Source organism: Balaenoptera borealis, assembly GCF_965194805.1.
Source record: "Balaenoptera borealis genome assembly, contig: HAP1_SCAFFOLD_1871, whole genome shotgun sequence".
Lineage (NCBI taxonomy): Eukaryota > Metazoa > Chordata > Mammalia > Artiodactyla > Balaenopteridae > Balaenoptera > Balaenoptera borealis.
In genome coordinates, this window is record NW_028122385.1 from 39,698 (window position 1) to 54,776 (window position 15,079).

General features: G+C 47.7%; 1 protein-coding gene across 20 annotated transcripts in view; it reads right to left on the reverse strand.

Annotated features, from left to right (window-relative positions):
* Positions 1-15,079, reverse strand: part of LOC309622247 (uncharacterized protein) — a 71,826-nt gene that overhangs the window by 39,476 nt on the left and 17,271 nt on the right. For 15 of the 20 annotated variants that reach the window (XR_014240627.1, XR_014240628.1, XR_014240629.1 and 12 more), the window contains 2 exons: positions 10,489-11,208; positions 766-985 (listed from right to left, as the gene is read on the reverse strand). The gene's annotated coding sequence lies outside the window, so the exon portion shown is untranslated. Of the gene's footprint in view, positions 1-765; positions 986-1,831; positions 2,162-2,485; positions 2,664-5,746; positions 6,021-9,767; positions 9,962-10,488; positions 11,209-15,079 lie in introns of those variants that run through there. The other 5 variants (XR_014240625.1, XR_014240626.1, XR_014240636.1 and 2 more) reach the window with 5 other exon arrangements.

Sequence of the window (15,079 nt, forward strand, 5' to 3'; positions counted from 1 at the left end):
AAATTGAACTAATATTTGTGAACTACTCATGAAATGCAGTCTTATGTGAAATCCTTAACGTTTTACTACTTTGTAAGGAGTCACCTTCTCAAAGGCATTGTTATTCCAAGAGACTCCATTTCTGTGGCCAGGGGATGAAGGTACCGCTAGTGCACAGCTTACTCGCTTTAGCTGCTTCTTCTGGTGACCATTCTCTAAAAATATAGGTCTCTATATTTTAGACCTCTAAAAACATATAGGTCTCTATTTCCAGGTCTGATAAATTTCCCATCTGTAGTAGTCTTAAAGCTACAGGACAAAGGACTTGCGGCTGCAAATGAAATACTTTTCAGAACACACTTCCTTCTATATCATCTAGAATACAAGTCCATTAGTAACATTAAACTGTTTTTCCAAAACTAAATTTCAACAATTTTTTCTTATTTACTTTACAAAAAAAATTTAAAACACGATAGATAGCTAGTGGGAAGCAGCTGCATAGCACAGGGAGATCAGCTCGGAGCTCTGTGACCACCTAGAGGGGTGGGATAGGGAGGATGGGAGGGAGACGCAAGAGGGAGGAGATATGGGGATATAGGTATACGTATAGCTGATTGACTTTGTTATAAAGCAGAAACTAACACACCACTGTAAAGCAATTATACTCCAATAAAGATGTTAAAAAAATAAACCAAAAATAAATTAAGTATGTAAACAAAACAAAACAAAACATAAAGCTGTTAGTAACAGGTATATGTCAGGAATGGTTGCACTATACAATAATACCTGTATTCTCCAGAGCTGCCCTCTGCTGAGACCGTACCCACTTTGGGTCCTTCTTCTGCTTTTTCCTTTCCATCCTCTTTCTCTTCCTCAGCATTTTCATACTGATGTGCACTCTCTTCTTTAGTGTCGAATGATACGGACTTTGGCATCACAAGGTGGTGGGAAACATTTCCCGATTTAAAATCAGCAGCAGAATCTAGTTCTCTGCCCTCAGGAGGTTCTGGAGAAGAGAAATATGTCAAAACATAAATAAATAAATAAATAAATAAATAAATAAATAAATAAAAAGAAGAGCTGGCCATGTTCCTACTGGTTGATACAACACTTCCATGGGCCTCACAGTTCTGCTGCTTGACAGTTTTCACAACATTTTTCCCCTCCTTCCAGTAGATCTCACACACTGTGCTGCTGATTATTTCTGGCCCTTTGGAGAAGGGATCGAAATCATTTGATTCTCAGAGCATTTTTGTATGTTTCTGCCAGAACGTCACTGGAAAATGTTCACCCGATTTAAAGACAAGTTCTACCGCGAAGCTCACTGATTCCTCAACCACTGAAAAGTGCCCCTGTGACCTTTCATCATTTTCTCAGGTCATCCTACTGAGAATCTTTACATTTTTAGAAGCCCGTCAACCAAAAGTGAGGCATGCCATTTGTTCGCCCCTAGGTTGGTAGAGAGCAGCATACTTTTTCTCAAGATCATAAAGGTCTTTAGAGAATTGGGCTTCTACTTGTGCATATCGTGCCTGAAGGTTTTTGAGAGCTTTGACCCGCTGCTTAACCGCCAGAGGCCAGCGCTGAGCGCGGCCTGCCTTTCAGGCCGATGCCCCAGCAGGGGCTGCAAGGGCCTGGGGACTGGGCCGCCCCTCGCCAGCCTCGGCCCCGTCGTCAGGTCCACACGCCCCAGCCTCCCAGGACTCGGAGGCATCAGCCAGGACCTCGCCCGCCCAGAACTCGGCCGCCGCCGCCGGTTCCTCTGCCTTCTGGGATGCCGCCCCCTCTGCAGGTTCCTGCGGCTCCCAGGGCGGGGTGCCCTCTGCCTGGTACCCGCCCCGCCAGACCTCACCTGCCTCTCCCAGGTCTTCCTGCTCCTGAGGAGGCGCGGCATCCTCTGCAGGGTCCGAGAGCCGTCGGGAGCGGCGCCTGACCATCACGCGGCCGGCGTGGGGCCCGACCAGGACACGGTAGTTGTAGTGGCTGTGGTGCACACGGCAATGGACCGGATCCCGGAACAGGGACTGAAACTGCGCCATGGGGGGCCCGTGGCCCGCGACCACTCCCGCGCCCTCGTGCCCATTCTCGTCCTCCTCTTGTGTCTCTTCCTCCTCCTCGACCTCTTCCTCAGTTTCGTCTCCCTCTTCTGACTGGTACTCATCCTCCTCCTGGTCCTCGATCTCTAATTCAAAAATTTCCTCCTCCTCCTCCTCCTCCTCCTCCGTCTCCTCCTCCTCCTCCTCCTCCTCCACCTCCTCCTCCTCCTCCTCCTCCTCCTCCTCCTCCTCCTCCTCCTCCTCAACCAGCTCTACATCCCAGTCTTCTTCCACTGCGGCCTGGGCGGCCTCCTGCCCACCATCCTCCCCGTGAAGGGCTCTGGAGAGCCCCAGGGAGGCCAGAAGGGCCGCGGCCCCCTCGGCTCCATCCATCCCTCCCGAAGGGGATGCGCGGACCCCGAGGGGACTGGGGTCGCCACCCGCCCCGCCACCAGCTCCGGCCTGGCCACCTGGGATCGGCCCTCGCTCCTCTGTGGCAGACATGGCAGGACGGACGCGCCACACACGGATCGGGCTGCAGTGAAGATCGCGGGGAAGATGGCGGCCGCCGGGCTGAGTATCGCTGAGGGAGGGGACGCTGTTGGCAGCGGGGCCTCCGGCACGGGGTGGGGGCTGCAGAGAAGCCGGCTGCACAGGGGACAAGAGTCTGCGAAGATGCCTCTGGGGGCCCCGCCACGGGAAGGGCAGACCGCCGGCCTGTGGAGCGCCCCACCGAGACTGCGCCGAGGCCGCTGCGCACAGGGCGGGAAAGAGCCTGACTGGCTGGCGACGGGAGGCGGACCTTGGAAGGGTCAACCAAGGGCCACTTCCTCCAGCGCCGGCTCTAAGCTCATTTGCCAGCAGCCAAGGATTGACAGCACCGCCGTCCAATGAGTGACCAAGGTCTTCAGCTTCCCTGGAAGCCTTAAAGGCCCAGCTCACCCTGAGCCTCCGTGAGCCCACAGGAATCCCTTCCTTTTCATTCCACCACTGCAAGAGCAAAGCTACAGTGTCCCTATAGGGCGGCGCCCTGGGGTATGGGAACCTGCATGTGTTCCCCAATTGCCACCCTGGGGCAGCTCACGCTGACTGAGACACACTTAGTTCAAAAACGAGAGAGAGAGAGAAGGTGTATAGATCAAATCTCAGCAACGCTTAAAACCTCCCACAAGAGAGAGCAAGAGAATTTGGAGGTTTTAATGCGGTTAAAGCTACTTAGAAAAGGACATACAAAGTCGATATGGATGCAGTGAGAATGGAGAGTGGAGAGAAAGCAGTAAAGACAGGAGCCGGACAGTGTTTCATCAGGGCTCCCCAATTCACTTCCAGCCGCCAAGAAGTGAAGACAGAGAGAGAGAGGGAAGAGAGAGACACAGAGACAGAGACAGAGACAGAGACAGAGAGAGATACTTCTTTTAAAGACTGGGCTGAAAAAAAAAAAAAAAAAGACTGGGCTGAGCACCTGCTCTGCACTGGATTGTGTACATCCCCTGCCTCCCCAATTCATACGATGAAGCCCGTCCCCCACCCCACCCCGCCCCCAGGAGATGGTATTTGGAGACTGGGTCTTTGGTAGGTCATTCAGTTTCGGTAAGGTCAGGAGGCTGCAGTCCACACGTTGGGATCACTGCCCTTACAGGAAGAGACCATAGATGGTGCTCTCCGCCCACCACCCCAACGTGAAGCCACAGGAAGAAGGCGGCTATCTTCAAGCCAAAACGAGGGCCCTCACCAAGAACTCCACCATGCTGGCACCCTGACCTTGGGCTTCCTAGCCTCCAGAACTGTAGGAAATAAACCAATGTCTTGTTTAAGCCGCCCAGCCTATGGCATTTTATTAGGGCAGCCTGAGCAGACTAATACAGCATGGCACACGTTAACAGGACAGGCTTCCTAGAATGATTTCTCGGTCAACAGTCCGAGACTTTTTGTTGTACTCAGCCCCACTTAGCCGAGTGGTCAAGGGTAACGAATGCTTAAAACGAGGAAGAAATCGGCAACTATTTTATGCTAATCCCACTTACTATTGTCGCTGGGCACAGAAGCAAGAGTGGGTGTTAGCTGTAACTTCACGTTCAGGAGAACATAAGCTATGTCCCTTACTTCCAGTAAGCACACCGCCTTGGGATCCAGGACATCTAATTTGACAGACCCTAACGTTTCACGGATGGGAAGCACACATTCTGCACTGCGCTCCTGGGAAGGTTGGCGAGAAGAGCTGTTGTTGCCACCCTGAGTCAGTATGGACCCCTACCCCAAGTTGGGTTCAAAGGTCAATCAAGACTGGTGACACCACACACACACACACACACACACACACACACACACACACACACACACACACACACACACACACACACTACCGAGACGCGATGCAAAGTGTATTCCTTACATGAGGAGGCTTCTGGGGGGAGAGCAGGGTAGCCTTTTCAAGCTGCTCCAAAAAAGACTTGAGAGAGTCAGGAAAGGAAGAAATTGCTTTGGGAGTTCTACTGTGATTAGTGGATGGGGCCAGCATGACAGTTCCCTTGTGCTGGCAGTAGCTAGTGTAGTTTGACGCCCACTCCTCCTCCCCTCCACCCTACAACCGCGCCAAAGGAGAGAGTGTGGGGCATTGGGGAAGAGGGAGGCTTGACGTTTAAAAGCCCTCAGCAGTCAAACATCAAAGGACGCAGTCAGACGCTATACTACAATTCACCTCTGGCGTGTGACTGGCGACTGAAACGTGCCATTTTCGTGTAATGGAATTTGAACTTGTGGAAGTAAGCCACTCTGGAACTCTGAGTCCTGCAGCCTAAGGCCGGGTAGGGAGGCAAAAGGTCCACTGAATGCCGTTCAAGAGCCCAGCGTTGTGTATCCTGAGAAGTAAAATGCATGCCTCGGTCACCATCAATAAGGCCCGGAACTCCAAAGCCAAGAAGGAGGGTCTTGGCAAAGCCCTGCATAGTGGCTTTAGTATATATAGAGACACGTGTGACCTGGATTTATAAGTTGGGAGTCTGTGGGCCAAGAGATTCCCAGGGCTCTTTACCCCAAAGGGGACAGGACAGTTTTACACAAGGAAACGTCGTTGCTGCCATGGGCCGGACCAGACAGCCAGACCGACGACAATGGCCTGATTGTCTATGAAAATGTGCAGACGGGGCTAACTGTTGGCCAGAGCATCCAGCGCTAAGGTGACTGCCTGAAGTTCACTCACTTGTGCTGTCTTTTCGTTGAACAGTTTTATCTATGGTTATTGTATTGATTACTGACAGGGAAAGACTTTTCCTGACCTTTTCCTATTTATTTTCCACATGTCAGCCTTTTTTTGTTCCTTCACCCCTCAATTACTGTATTTCGCTGTTATTAATTTCATTTTTCTAGTGTACAAAGTGATTCTTTATCACTCCTTTCTCTGTACCTTTTTTAGTTTTTTTATAGTGCTGGAGCTTTTTGTGGGGGCAGTGTCGGTGGTTACACTGGGAGTTACAATTAATATCTTAACTTTATAATAATCAAGTTTGTATTAATACGGAGATAGTTGCAATAGTATTCAAAAACTCTGCTTTTCCCCAGCTCTGCCACATTTCTTTATTTAATTATGGTGACACATGGCATGTTTGTATATTTGGTGCCCATTAACAGAGATTTATAGTTAATGCTTTATACATTTGTATTTTCAATCATATATGAGAACAAAAAGAGGAGATACAAACCAAAAGTACAGCAATACTGGCTTTTGCGTTTACCTGTGTAGTTACCTTGGCCTTTGTGGTTTATTTCTTCATATTGCTTCAGATAGGTGCCCAGCATTATTTCAATTCAGCCTGAAGGACTCCTTTTAGTACTTTCTGTAGGGCAAGCTTACTAGCTATGTACTCTCTCAGTTTTTGTTTGTCTTGGAATGTCTTTAACTCCCCTTCGTTTTCCCCACATATAGAATTCTTGGTTGAAAGGGTATTTTTGTTCATTTGTTCTACGCTTTTAATATGTCATTCCAATGCCAGCTGTCCTCTATGGTTTCTGTAGAGAAATGGGCACAAATCTTACTGAGGATTACTTGTAGGTGAGGAGTTGTTTCTATTGCTGTTTTCAAGGTTCACTCTTTGTCTTTGACTTTTGATAATTTGAGCATGGTGTGCCTAGGTGGGGATCTCTGATTTTATCCTGCTTGGAGTTTGTGGAACTTCTTGGGTGTGTAGAGTCATGTCTTTCCTCCGAGTTTGGAGGTTTTCAGGCATCATTTCTTCAATGATTTCCTGCCCCTTTCTCTCTCTCCTCTGCCTCTGCAAGTGTCATTATGTGTACATTGATAAGCTTGCTGATGCACATAAGTCTCATAGGCTTTGCTCATTATTCTTCATTCTTTGCTTTTCTGCTCCTCTTTTCCTTTCCAGAGACTGGATAGTTCAACTAACCTTTTAAAACTCGCTGATTCTTTTTCTCCTGGTCAAATTTGCTGTTGGACATCTTTTATTAATTTTTCATTTCACTTACTGTGCTTTGCAGCCGAAGAACTTTTATTTTGTCCCTATTTATAATATCTGTCTCTTTGTGATACATCTTTCTCATTGTTTCCTAGTTCTTTGATCATTGTTTCCTTTCGCTCATTGAGTTTATTGAAGACAGTTGACTTAAAATGTATTCTTCTAGTAACCCAAATCCTGTGCTTTACCTCTGACAGTTTAGAGTAATTAATTTTTTCCATGTGAACAGGACACACATTCCTCCCATCCCCTCCAACTTTATGGAAGTATAATTTACAAATAAAATTTCTATATTCACGGTGAACAGTGTGATGCTTGATGTATGTATACATTGTTAAATGATTACCACAGTGAAACTGATTAATACATCTATCACCTCACATAGCTAAAGGTTTTTTGGGGGTGGTGTGTGGGATAAAACTAAGATCTACTGTCTCAGCAAGTCTCCAGCATACCACACAACATCTTAAATTATATCAGCATGCTGTACATTAGATCCCTAGAATGTATTTATCTTATAACTGATCATTTGTACCCTTTGATGAACCACCCCCCAAATAACAAACCTAAACCTGGAGGCATCATGCTTCCTGATTTCATTATTTTACAAAGGTATAGTAATCAAAACAGCATGGTACTGGCATAAGAACAGATATAGACATAGACCAATGGAACAAAATATAGAGCCCAGAAATCAACCCACACATATATGCTCAACTATTTGACAAGAACACACAACGAGGACAGGAGAGTCTCTTCAATAAATGGTGCTGGGAAAACTGGATATCCACATGCAAAGATACTATATTGGACCCTTATCTTACACCATACCCCAAAATGAACTCCAAATGGATTAAAGACTTAAACGTAAGGCCTGAATCTGTAAAACTCCTAGAGGAAAACACAGGGGTAAGCTCCTTGACATAGGTTATGGCAATGATTTTTTTTTGAACTGACACCAAAACAAAGGCAACAAAAACAAAATAAACAAGTGGACTACATCAAACTAAAAAGCTTCTGCACAGCAAAGGAAACAATCGACAAAATGAAAAGGCAACTGACCTATGAAGCAGAAGAAAACATTTGCAAATCATGTTATCTGTTGAGGGGATAATATGCAAAATATATAAGGAATTCAATCAACTCAACATCAAAAAAAAAAAACAAAAAAACAAACACAAAACCAACAAATAATTAATAAAAGGGTACACAGTCTGAATATACATTTTTCCAAAGAAGACATACAACTGGCCAATAGGTATAGGAAAATGTGTTCAACATCACTAACCCTGAGGGAAATGCAAATCAAACTGTAATTAAGACATCACACCTATTAGGATGGCTATTTTCAAAAGGACAAGAGATAGCAAGTGTTGGCAAGAGTGTGGTAAAAAGGGAACCCTCGTGCCCTGTTGGTGGGAAAGTAAAATGGTGCGGCCACTATGGACAACGGTATGGAGGTTCCTCAAAAGATTGAAAATAGAACTAGCAGATCAGCCAGCAATCCCACTCCTGAAAACAGATCCAAAGGAGGTGATTTCTGCTCTGCTCTCTTATGCTCATTGCAGCATTATTCACAATAGCCAAGGAATGGAGACAACCTAAGTGTTTTGGGCAGATGAAAGGATCAAGAACATATCATATATATATAAAAGACATATAAATGAATTCTTCTTAAGAATTCATCTGAGGGCTTCCCTGATGGCGCAGTGGTTAAGAATCCACCTGCCAACGCAGGGGACACGGGTTCGAGCCCTGGTCTGGGAAGATCCAGAACAACTAAGCCCGTGCGCCACAACTACTGAGCCCGTGCTCTAGAGCCCGTGAGCCACAACAAGTATCATATGATATCACTTACATGTGGAATCTAATACAAAATGATACAAATGAACTTATTGATATTTACAAAACAGAAACAGACTCACAGACATAGAAAACAAACTTATGTTTACCAAAGGGGAAAGGGGGTGGGGAAGGGATAAATTAGGAGTTTGTGATTAGCAGATATAAACTACTATATATAAAATATATAGGGCTTCCCTGGTGGCGCAGTGGTTGAGAATCTGCCTGCCAATGCAGGGGACACGGGTTCAAGCCCTGGTCTGGGAAGATCCCACGTGCCGCGGAGCAAGCCTGTGCGCCACAACTACTGAGCCTGAGTTCTAGAGCCCGCAAACCACAACTACTGAGCCCGTGGGCCACAACTACTGAAGCCCGCGCACCTAGAGCCCATGCCCCACAACAAGAGACGCCACCACGGTGAGAAGCCCGTGTACCTCAACGAAGAGGAGCCCCCATTCGCCGCAACTAGAGAAAGCCCGCGTGCAGCAACGAAGACCCAACACAGCCAAAAGTAAAAAAAAAAAAAAAATGTTATGGACTGAATTCTGTTCCCCCCAAATTGGTATGTTGAAGCCCTAACCCCCAATGTGACTATATTTGGAGATATGGCCTTCAAGGTTAAACGAGGTCATAAGCTTGGAGCTCTAATCCAATAGGGGGGGTATCCTTATAAGAAAAGGAACAGATGCCACAGAGCTCTCTGTCTCCCCACACTGAACAAAGAAAAGGCCATGTGAGGACACAGTGAGAAGACAGATGTCTGCCAAGGACAAAGGTCTTACCAGGTATAAATTCTTTTAGCAAATTCTAGATTTCCAACTGGATTAAATTGTGCACCTTTGTATCGATTTAATTGTTGCCTCCCTCTGTATTGAAGTTTTCTAATTTCATTCTCTCTGATTCTTTTTGCTTGCTCGTTTGTCACTGGATGTACTTTGTGTGTGTGTGTGTGAGGGGGTGTCCTCTCTAATCTGCTCATATTTATAGATTTCTTCCTTCAGACAGCATCAAATCAGTTTCATTAGGGTTAGGGGCCTCCCCTATGGCAATGGTTGCTTAATAAGTTTTAAGGACTCTGGCTTAAGTTGGGTTTAATTTCATCACCGTGTCACAAAAGTGCCATGGTTGCTCTTCCCTATCATTAGGATGATCAGGATTTTCACTGCAACACAGGCATAGGCAACAGAGTGGCACAGCAGAAGATTGCTGGGCCCCCAAGCCAGAGGTGGGTGGACTGAAAACATCTTCTGCTAGGGTGCTGCCACTTGCGCTGCATGGAATTATTATTATTTTGTCTTTTCTCTCTGTACAAATTCCCTCAGAATATTTTAGATTTCTAGCAGTGCAAATTTACAGCTGTGGGTTTTATCTCCATCTAATCATGAGTGGTCCAGACCTTCTGGGTGGTTATGGGGACAGGGTCGGAGGCCCAGTGACCCACCTCTTGGGCAGCCCAGGAGAGGAGGACATCGCAGGCCATGCAGGACACATGGGGGTTGCATTCTGGAACAGCGTGAACCAGAAGGGTCTGGGGGAAGCGGGCTTTGCAGTATCACGAGGGTGAGGTACCCCCTGGTTCCTAAGCAAGGATGTGATTGGCTTGCTTGAATCGTTCTGCTGGCTGACAAGGAAACACTATTCAGGGATAATAAGCAGGAATGCATCTGGTGCATTTAATAAGAAGCGTTGTTGCTAGAGGACCCTATCTGGCGGAGCAGAGTGGGGAGCGGAATCTGGGATTAGGCCGGTCGAGGCCCTCCCAGTTTTACCAGCCGTCAGCTCAGCACAGAATACTGCCTTTAGCCCTCACCGCACCATCACCCCCTCCCCGCGCACTCACACACAGGGGCCAGTATACCTGGCTGAGGAGAACTCAGTCCCTGGAGATGGAGGGGTGGACCCTGGGGCGGTAGTTCCCCGAACCCCGCCACTTCAGCGCTATTAGGCACCACAGCAACAGAGGGGCTGAAGCAAGGGGGCTCCATCGCAGCTGGTCGTCCCCATCCCCACCACCAACTCCTCTAGGGACTGGCCAGCAGGCAGCGCGCGTGGGCAGCGGTTCAAAAGCGCAGGCCCACATCGGCTCCAGCCGTCTCCTTCTAAGAGGTCGCCCACTCACCCACCGCCCTCCCAGCTCATGGCAGCCTGCCGACCCCGCTTACCAATCGAAGAAGTCCAGAACGACGTCAGGAACATCAGACGAGGAGAGGTTAGAAATCAAAGCGGAATTTCCAGCTGGGTTTCGGGTCGTCGCCCTCCAAGGGCCGGGTCCTGATGAGCAGCAGGAGCACAGCGGCCCGCCGCATGTCGGGACGCCAGAGCTCCGACCGTCGGAGAACCCTGGAGACCGCTGCGGACCGGGAGGAAGAGAGACGAGGTGGGGGGGGGGGGGAGCGGGATAACCAAGAGGAGCGGGGCGCGGACCTCGTGCTTCGGCCAAGAGCCACCTGTAAGGTGAGAACATCGAGGCCAAGGGGAGTGGGGAGGGTGGGGGTCGACCAGCGGCCCTGAGCCAGGGAGCGGCAAGAAGAGCAGCAGCCCAGCAGCTTCACTCCACGCAGCAACCGGACCACGCACCCAGCCGCTGCCCAGAGCGCGGGGTCTGAAGCACGTCCGGCTGCCGCTGGGCGGGCCCCAAGCCCGGCGCACAACTGGCTCCGCCCACCCCGACGGCAAGCGAGCTTAGCCAATCCGGCAGGCGCCGGGACCCATTGAACGAGATGCGCGGTCCCGCCTCCTACCGCAGCCTGTGCGCCGCCCAGCCCTCTGCTCCTTCTGGCGTCCGCAGTCATTCCTTGGTCAGCCCCAGCTCCAGCTCCCTGGCAGCTGGAGAGCTGGGCCTGGGGTCGGCGGCGTGGGGCACCCCGCCCTGCGCCTCCCCTCTGCAAAAACGCAAAATGTGCTTTTCACTTGAAACAGCGTATGCCCAAGAGTTTGCTTTTTGTGGTGAAAGGAGTAATTTGACCGCCCGGGCTGAATCTGCAGTTTGAAAGATCTGGACACCTCTGAGGAATCAGGACATAGTTGACTGGTGGTCATTCCCAGACCCTCGGGCCTCCAGTCAACCAGAGCGCCTGTCCTCTGGAAGGGATAGAGGAGGTTCAACCTGTGCATGTCGTGGCCCGGCTCTGGCCCGTCATCAGGACAGAAATTGGGCTCCAGGAGCCCCCCTCCCATAGCTAAGGGATGCACAGTTGAAGTGAGGGTTCTTGGCTGACAGCATTGAAGGGGAAAAGAAGGCAACGGTCAGTGTATCGGATCTTCAAGGCAGTGAGCCCCTGGAGAGCAGGCCACTGTAATGCTCCAGCATTCTGGCCCCAGCATGTGGGGGAAAAAAGCCTTACATTTTTGCTAGAGGCCTTCTCTTCTTTCCGCTACCCTGAACATTGCCACATAGAATAGAAATATCTCAGAGAAAGAGGAAATGCTTCCACTCATTCACTACCCTTCGTCCTTCCCATCTTGGTACCTTGATGAAGCAAGGTCAGAAAGAGGCTTCTTCAGAGCACATAAGCCAGATGGGCAATGAACAGATAAACCTCAGTCATATTCACCAGCGCTGGACCTCGTGAGGCATGCCATTTAAAAGTGTTGAAATCAAAATGGATTTCAGGTTCACTCTTGGTCAACTAGAATATTCAAACAAACATTCTCCCCCTTCCCCTTTCCTTCAGTATTTGGTGAGAAGAGCTGGGACTGCTTGTGCCCAGCATATTGCAAAGCTTTAGTTGCATGGAACTTCCTGGGGTGGCTGAGTGTTTTGTACAGCTAAAAACTGAACTCTTTACCCCACCTCGACCCCTTCTCAAGCACCCCACTTTTTCTTTTCAACCATTTTAGAATCACACGTTTTTTAAATGTTTCTCTTAATTTCCTTCCTTCTCTTCACCAGCAGAGCATCTTCACACCTTCGTTTCCCCTCTCCTTTCCCCCTCTTTTTCCTTCTATTGCAGTAAGTGCTTTCTTCTCACTTACGGGGCGGATCCACATAGAACTAAGCCACATACTTACGTGGGGGATCCCTCTATAACTAACCATCACAACAGCAGTGGGTCAGCTGAGCCCAGCCCTACTGCTCTTAATCCTGCACCCCTTGTCTCTGGTCACTCAGGCATCCTCGTAGAGACAATACTTGCTTGTCAAAAATGAAAAGGTCATTTCCGATCATTTTGTCCAAGCATCTGCAGTGTATATGGGCGGGGAGGGGTGGGGACACACTTTGGTTTATTCTTTACCCTAAACTACTCTACCTCTCACTTCTAAAATGAAAATATCCCAGTCTTGGACCGCAAGCGCCTAGCCATGCTGCTCTCTCATTCTTCTACTCTCTCTACACGTGTTCTTTTATCTCACTGAGCCCTCCTATTCCTTGGCCTCTCTGGTTTTTGCCCATCTGCACTCTCCCTCTTCTATCTCTCCCTCGTGTCACCATTGATTTGGTTTCGGGTTTCTTTTTTTTTTTTTTTCCTGGCCGTGCCGCGCAGCTTGCTGGGATCGTAGTTCCCAGAACAGGGATCGAACCCGGGCCACGGGCCACTGTCGAGTCCTAACCACTGGACCACCAGGGAATTCCCTGGGGTTTCTCCTCTTTTCCTTCTTTTCCTGATCACACTCAGGCATACTAAGTTGTCAATACATCTACCACCGCTTATTCTTCTACGCTTACAACACCTTCCGTATCTCCACATCCAGTTATCACCCATAGCCAATCAACTGTTGCCTTTCAGTTCTACACACTTCTTCATGTGCTTTCAATACCCCTACCTTAGTCTAGAACTTCAGCATCTCTCACATAAATCACTCCTATAATGAGCACTCCATTCTTCCTCCTCGCTGACCTTTCTTCACATTGCTTTCAGAGTGACATTTCTAAAACACAAATTACATCCCAGATTAGACCCCCATGATGGCTTCTTGTAGCCTTAATAATGAAGTCTCCACTCCTGTCTCTGGGGAAACGCAGATGGCCAATGGGCACATGCACACATGTTCAACATCACTAATCGTCGGGGAAATGCAAATCAAAACCACAATGAGACATCACCTCACAAAAGGACACACGTAACAAATTTTGGAGAGGACGTGGAGAAAAGGCAACCATCCTACACTGTTGGTGGGACTGTAAATTGGTGCAGCCACTGTGGAAAACAGTATGGATATTTCTCAGAAAACTAAAAATAGATCTACCATACGACCCAGCAATTCCACTCCTGAGCATATATCTGTAAAAAAGAAAAACACGAATTCAAAAAGATGCATGCACCCCAATGTTCATAGCATGGTCATTTATAATTGCCAGCGTATGGAAGCAATCTGTGTCCGTCAACAGATGAATGGACAAAGAAGATGTGATGTATATATACAAAGGAATACTAATCAGCCATAAAAAAAGAATTTTGCCATCGGCAGCAACATGGATGGACTTGCAGGGTATTATGTTAAGGGAAACAAGTGAGACAGAGAAAGACAAATACTCAGTAAATTTAAAAGATTTAATAACTGGCTGAATTAATGGACCTAGAAATGAATGTAGAACTGACTTAAGAAAGGGTAAGTGTTCAACAACACACATGCTGCAGAGAGCAGAGAAAGGGCACGGCTTATTTGAATACCACCTAATAAGTTGGTATTACTAGGTCTACAGAGCTAGTGGGCCCTTTTGTGTGCGTCTTAAATGCCAAGTTTATTGTGTATGCAGTAGAGTCATCAAAATTTTCTTACAGGAATTTGGCATGGCCAGAGTTGGGTTTTAGGAAGGTTAACTTAGCAAGTATATGAAGCATGTATCTGTGGGGAAAGACATGGAGGTAGGAGAAGGTTAGGAGACTAGGGCAAAGTTCAGGCAAGAAGTAATGAAGGTAATGATACTAAGAGTTGGCAAGAATGTGGAGCCAATAGAAATCTCATCCTCTGCTGTTGGGAGTATGAACTAGTACAACTGTTTTGAAAGATAATTGGTGTTACCAGTAAGGTTGAACTTGGGCAGACCCTACGACCCAGAAATTTCATGCCTAGGCCTATACTCTAGATCAGGGTTACTCAGCTGTTGACATTTTGGAAAGACAATTCTGGGTTGTAGAGGACTGTCCTGTGCATTGTAGGATGTTTAGCAGTATCCTTGGCCTCCACCCACTAGATGCCAGTAGCACACCCTCAGTTATGACAACCAAAATGTTTCCAGACGTTATCAAATGTCACCCTGGTTGGGGCGGAGGGGGCAGTGCGTAAAATTGCCCTCAACTGAGAAACTACAGAAACTCTTGCATGTGGGCATAGGGGGATATGAGTGAGAAAATTCGTCGCAAGATAATTTGCAAAAGCATAAAACTGGAAACAACCCACATGTCCATCAACAGGAAATAGACACCCTGTGGAATTTTCATACGATGGATAACTATACGGCAATGAAAACTGATTACTACAGTTGCACACATCAACATGGATAAATCTCACAAACACAAAATTGGGGGGGGGGGAGAAAGAGTAAGGCAAGTAATACATCTAGTATAATTACATTCACATAAAATCCAAAATGGACAAGAAATAACATTATTTAAAGGAACATTCCTCTGCCGTGAATGTATAAATAAGTGAATTATTAACAAAGTTCAGGATCGTGGTTACCTCAGGGAAGGAATGAGGGGATGACGCAGGAAGGGCACAGGTGGGCTTCCAAGGCATTAGCCGTGTTCTAGTTCTCAAGCTTGGTGGTGGGTACACAGGTTTTTATATTATTATGATATACCTTACATA